The sequence below is a fragment of the Triticum aestivum genome, chromosome 5A, assembly GCF_018294505.1.
Source record: "Triticum aestivum cultivar Chinese Spring chromosome 5A, IWGSC CS RefSeq v2.1, whole genome shotgun sequence".
In the NCBI taxonomy this organism is placed as follows: Eukaryota; Viridiplantae; Streptophyta; class Magnoliopsida; order Poales; family Poaceae; genus Triticum; species Triticum aestivum.
Genome location: NC_057806.1, coordinates 111,381,912 through 111,389,012, shown reverse-complemented (window position 1 = coordinate 111,389,012; position 7,101 = coordinate 111,381,912).

Here is a 7,101-nt window from a genome sequence, read left to right as displayed (position 1 = left end):
TCTTGACGTATCGCGAGCTTTGCTATTATAGTTGGATGTTATGATGCTTCTCCCCCTCTACTCTCTTGTGATGAATTGAGTTTTCCCTTTGAAGTTATCTTATCGGATTGAGTCTTTAAGGATTTGAGAACACTTGATGTATGTCTTGCGTGGGATACCCGTGGTGACAATGGGGTATTATATTGATCCACTTGATGTATGTTTTGCTGATCAACTTGTGGGTTCCTCCCATGAACCTATGCATAGGGGTTGGCACACGTTTTTGTCTTGACTCTCCGGTAGAAACTTTGGGGCACTCTTTGAAGTACTTTGTGTTGGTTTGAATAGATGAATCTGAGATTGTGTGATGCATATAGTATAATCATACCCATGGATACTTGAGGTGACATTGGATTATCTAGGTGACATTAGGGTTTTGGTTGATTTGTGTCTTAAGGTTTTATTCTAGTACGAACTCTATGATAGATTGAATGGAAAGAATAGCTTCATGTTATTTTACTACGGACTCTTGAATAGATCGATCAGAAAGGATAACTTTGAGGTGGTTTCGTACCCTACCATAATCTCTTCGTTTGTTCTCCGCTATTAGTGACTTTGGAGTGACTCTTTGTTGCATGTCGAGGGATAGTTATATTATCCAATTATGTTACTATTGTTGAGAGAACTTGCACTAGCGAAAGTATGAACCCTAGGCCTTGTTTCAACCCATTGCAATACCGTTTGTGCTCACTTTTATCATTAGTTACCTTGCTGTTTTTATATTTTCAGATTACAAAAACCTATATCTACCATCCATATTGCACTTGTATCACCATCTCTTCGCCGAACTAGTGCATCTATACAATTTACCATTGTATTGGGTGTGTTGGGGACACAAGAGACTCTTTGTCATTTGGTTGCAGGGTTGCTTGAGAGAGAGACCATCTTCATCCTACGCCTCCCACGGATTGATAAACCTTAGGTCATCCACTTGAGGGAAATTTGCTACTGTCCTACAAACCTCTGCACTTGGAGGCCCAACAACATCTACAAGAAGAAGGTTGTGTAGTAGACATCAACCTCTTCTCTGGCACCGTTGCCGGGGAGGTTAGTGCTTGAAGGTATATCTTTAGATCTTGCTATCGAATCTTTTTGTTTCTTGTTTTATCACTAGTTTAGTTTATAAAAGAAAACTACAAAAAATTGGAATTAAGGATGCCTCATATGCTTCATCTTTTTAATGTCTTTCGTGAAAATAAGGATTCCGATAATTGTGCTCAAGTGCTGGAAGAAGAATGCATTAGAATGTTTGGCACTAAATATTTGAATGATGAGCATGATTGCAATGTTGTTAGTATGAATTCCTTGAATATCCATGATGCTAATGATATGCAAAGCCACAAGCTTGGGGAAGCTATGTTTGATAAAGATGATATTTTTTGTCCCCCAAATTTTGATGAGAAAATTTATTACGATGAAAGCATTCCTCCTATTTATGATGATTATATTGATGAAAGTGGATTTGGAGAGGTCATGGCTTTATTTAGTGATGAATCCACTATTTCGGAAGAGGTTCCAATTGATTATGAGAACAAATTTGCTACCTATGATGATTATTGTGATGACATGTATGCTATAAAGATTAATGATAACCATGAAACTTGCCATCATGATGTTAGTTTTAAATTGGATTATGCTTCACATGATAGTTATTTTGTTGAGTTTGCTCCCACTGCTATTCATGATAAGAAGTTTGCTTATGTGGAGAGTAGTAAATTGTCTATGCTTGTAGATCATGAAAAGAATGCTTTATGTGTTGGTTATATTGTTGAATGCATTCATGATGCTACTGAAAATTATTATGAGGGAGGAATATATGCTTGTAGGAATTACAATAATATCAAGTTTCCTCTCTATGTGCTTAAAGTTTTGAAGTTATGCTTGTTTTGCCCCCCTATGCTAGTTGATTATTGTTCCCATAATTTGTTTGCTCACAAAATCCCTATGCATAGGAACAGGGTTAGACTTAAATGTGCTAGTCATATTCTTCATGATGCTCTTTTTATGTTACAATTCTTATCTTTTATGTGAGCATCATTGAACTCATCATGCCTAGTTAGGGGCGTTAAACGTTAGTGCTTGTTGGGGGGCAACCCAATTTTATTTTAGCTCCTTGCTTTTTGTTCCTGTTTAGTAATAAATTAATCATCTATCCTCTATTATGATTGTGTTTTTTATGTTTTAATTAGTGTTTGTGCCAAGTAAAGCCTTTAGGATCTTCTTGGGTGATTGTTATTTGATCTTGCTGTAAAAAACAGAAAGTATGCGCTCACAAGAATAATTTTAATTTCCTACCAGAGAGCGATAAAATACCAATTCCACTTGAAGTAGATTAATAAACAAATTGCCAAGGACTTCCTAATTTCTCAGGATTTTTGGAGTTATAGAAGTATTCGAAACATACATATTACTACAGACTATTCTGTTTTTGACAGATTATGTTTTCTATGTGTTGTTTGCTTATTTTGATGAATATATGAGTAGTATCGGAGGGTATGAACCATAGATAAGTTGGAATACAGTAGATATTACACCAATATGAGTTTAGAATAAGTTCACAACAGTACGTAAGTGGTGGTTTATTTTCTTATACTAACGGAGCCTACGAGTTTTTGTTAAGTTTTTGTGTTGTGAAGTTTTCAAGTTTTTGGTAAAGATTCGATGGACTATGGAATAAGGAGTGGCAAGAGCCTAAGCCTGGGGATGCTCATGGCACCCCAAGGTAATATTAAAGGACAACCAAGAGCCTAAGCTTGGGGATGCCTCGTAAGGCATCCCCTCTTTCTCCTTCGTCTATCGGTAACTTTACTTGGAGCTATATTTTTATTCACCACATGATATGTGTTTTGCTTGGAGCGTCATTTTATTTTCTTTTGTTTTGCTTGCTGTTTGAATAAAATACCAAGATCTGAAATTCTTAAATGTTAGAGAGTCTTCACATAATTGTATAATTATTCGACTACTCATTGATCTTCACTTCTATCTTTCGGAGTAGTTTGTCATTTGCTATAGTGCTTCACTTATATCCTTTTAGAGCACGGCGGTGGTTTTTTTTATATAAATAATTGATCTCTCATGCTCCACTTATATTATTTTGAGAGTCCTTTAGAATAGCATGGTAATTTTCTTTTGATATAATAAAAAACTTTCATATAAGTGCATTGAATACTATGAGAAGTTTGATACTTGATAATTGTTTTGAGATATGGAGATGGTGATATTAGAGTCATGCTAGTTGAGTAGTTGTGAATTTGAGGAATACTTGTGTTGAATTTTGTGATTCTCATAGCATGCACGTATGGTGAACCGTTATGTGACGAAGTCGGAGCATGATTTATTTATTGATTGTCTTCCTTATGAGTGGCGGTCGGGGACGAGCGATGGTCTTTTCCTACCAATCTACCCCCTAGGAGCATGCGCGTAGTACTTTGTTTCGATTACTAATAGATTTTTGCAATAAGTATGTGAGTTCTTTATGACTAATGATGAGTCCATGGATTATACGCACTCTCACCCTTCCACCATTGCTCTCCTCTCTAATACCGTGCACCTTTAGCCGGTATCATACACCCACCATATATCTTCCTCAAAACAGCCACCATACCTACCTATCATGGCATTTCCATAGCCATTCCGAGATATATTGCCATGCAACTTACCACCGTTCCATTTATTATGACACGCTCCATCATTGTCATGTTGCTTTGCACAGTCATGTAGTTGACATTGTATTTGTGGCAAATCCACCATTCATAATTCTTCCATACATGTCACTCATGAGTCATTGCACATCCCGGTACACCGCCGGAGGCATTCACATAGAGTCATATTTTGTTCTAAGTATTGAGTTATAATTGTTGAGTTGTAAGTAAATAAAAGTATGATGGTCATCATTATTAGAGCATTGTCCCATGTGAGGAAAGGATGAGGAGACTATGATTCCCCCACAAGTTGGGATGAGACTCCGGACGAAAAAAATAATAAAAAATAAAAGGCCATAAAAAAGAGAAGGCCCAAAAAAACAAAAAAAGAGAAAAAGAGAGAAGGGGCAATGCTACTATCCTTTTTCCACACTTGTGCTTCAAAGTAGCACCATGATCTTCATGATAGAGAGTCTCCTATGTTGTCACTTTCATATACTAGTGGGAATCTTTCATTATAGAACTTGGCTTGTATATTTCAATGATGGGCTTTCTCAAAATGCCCCAGGTCTTCGTGAGCAAGCGAGTTGGATGCACACCCACTTAGTTTCTTTTTGAGTTTTCATACACTTATAGCTCTAGTGCATCCGTTGCATGGCAATCCCTACTCACTCACATTGATATCTATTAATGGGCATCTCCATAGCCCGTTGATACGCCTAGTTGATGTGATACTATCTTCTCCCTTTTTGTCTTCTCCACAACCACCATTCTATTCCACCTATAGTGCTATGTTCATGGCTCACGCTCATGTATTGCGTGAAAATTGAAAAAGTTTGAGAACATCAAAAGTATGAAACAATTGCTTGGCTTGTCATCGGGGTTGTGCATGATTTAAATATTTTGTGTGGTGAAGATAGAGCATAGCCAGACTATATGATTTTGTAGGGATAGCTTTCTTTGGCCATGTTATTTTGAGAAGACATAATTGCTTGGTTAGTATGCTTGAAGTATTATTATTTTTATGTCAATATTAAACTTTTGTCTTGAATCTTATGGATCTGTATATTCTTGCCACAATAAAGATAACTACATGGATAAATATGTTAGGTAGCATTCCACATCAAAAATTCTGTTTTTATCATTTACCTACTCGAGGACGAGCAGTAATTAAGCTTGGGGATGCTGATACGTCTCCAGCGTATCTATAATTTTTGATTGTTCCATGCTATTATATTATCAACCTTGGATGTTTAATATGCATTTATATGCTATTTTATATGATTATTGGGACTAACCTATTAACCTAGAGCCCAGTGCCAGTTTCTGTTTTTTCCTTGTTTTAGAGTATCGCAGAAAAGAAAAATCAAACGGAGTCCAATTGACCTGAAACTTCACGAAACTTATTTTTAGACCAGAAGAAGCCCACGGAGTATCGGAGATGGACCAGAAGAGTCTCGGGCTGCCCACGAGGGTGGGGGGCGCCCCCCCTGGGCGTGCCCCCCTGCCTCGTGGACAGCCCGGAGATCCACCGACGTACTTCTTCCTCCTATATATACCCATATACCCTAAAAACTTCGGGGAGCACAATAGATCGGGAGTTCAGCCGCCAGAAGCCTTCGTAGCCACCAAAAACCAATCTAGACCCGTTCTGGCACCCTGCCGGAGGGGAATCCCTCTCAGGTGGCCATCTTCATCATCCCGGTGCTCTTCATGACGGGGAGGGAGTAGTTGTACCTCAGGGCTGAGGGTATGTACCAGTAGCTATGTGTTTGATCTCTCTCTCTCATGTTCTTGAGGTGGTACGATCTTGACGTATCGCGAGATTTGCTATTATAGTTGGATGTTATGATGTTTCTCCCACTCTACTCTCTTGTGATGAATTGAGTTTTTCCTTTGAAGTTATCTTATCAGATTGAGTCTTTAAGGATTTGAGAACACTTGATGTATGTCTTGCATGGGATACCTGTGGTGACAATGGGGTATTCTATTGATCCACTTGATGTATGTTTTGGTGATCAACTTGCGGGTTCCGCCCATGAACCTATGCATAGAGGTTGGCACACGTTTTCGTCTTGACTCTTCGGTAGAAACTTTGGGGCACTCTTTGAAGTACTTTGTGTTGGTTTGAATAGATGAATCTGAGATTGTGTGATGCATATCGTATAATCATACCCACGGATACTTGAGGTGACATTGGAGTATCTAGGTGACATTAGGGTTTTGGTTGATTTGTGTCTTAAGGTGTTATTCTAGTACGAACTCTATGATAGATTGAACGGAAAGAATAGCTTCATGTTATTTTACTACGGACTCTTGAATAGATCGATCAGAAACGATAACTTTGAGGTGGTTTCGTACCCTACCATAATCTCTTTGTTTGTTCTCCGCTATTAGTGACTTTGGAGTGACTCTTTGTTGCATGTTGAGGGATAGTTATATTATCCAATTATGTTACTATTGTTGAGAGAATTTGCACTAGCGAAAGTATGAACCCTAGGCCTTGTTTCAACTCATTGCAATACCTTTTGTGCTCACTTTTATCATTAGTTACCTTGTTGTTTTTATATTTTTAGATTACAAAAACCTATATTTACCATCCATACTGCACTTGTATCACCATCTCTTCGCCGAACTAGTGCACCTATACAATTTACCATTGTATTGGGTGTGTTGGGGACACAAGAGACTTTTTGTTATTTGGTTGCAGGGTTGCTTGAGAGAGATCATCTTCATCCTACGCCTTCCACGGATTGATAAACCTTAGGTCATCCATTTAAGGGAAATTTGCTACTGTCTTACAAACCTCTGCACTTAGAGGCCCAACAACGTCTACAGGAAGAAGGTTGTGTGGTAGACATCACCCGTGAGCACTTGATTGCAGAAGCACCTACAACCCTGCAACATTTCTACATAGCGCGCTATAGGAGCCTTGAAGAGAATTCCGAGGAACTGCCCCATCGACTTTGATCTTTGTTGTACCGATTGGTGGAGAAATCCATCTTATACTGTGTCGCATGACCGACTGAGGATTTTAGTGAGACTCTTTTGGCTTACACTCCTCGAGCTCTTTCATATACCTCATGAGAAAATGATGGGTAGAAGCCGGGCTTTGAAAGACATTTTCATGCATTGCCTTGCCTTGTGCGTGTCATATTGCTCATAGTGTTACCAGCACCGTTACAAAGTCAGAGTGGGGGAACGAGTTCATGAGGCTGAAGATGAATCTTTTGGCATCTGATTCTGTGATGCTCATCACAACTTCGACCAAGTCTTGGTCTTGGGCCCATATAGATCTGGTGAGGTTGCATTCGATGAAGGAATGCCGCCATGACTCAGTGTTTCAACAGATCCCACAAGTTGAACTGGCGCCTATATGGCGATGGTTAAGAAGATCAGAAGTCGGGTGGATCAGAAGTCG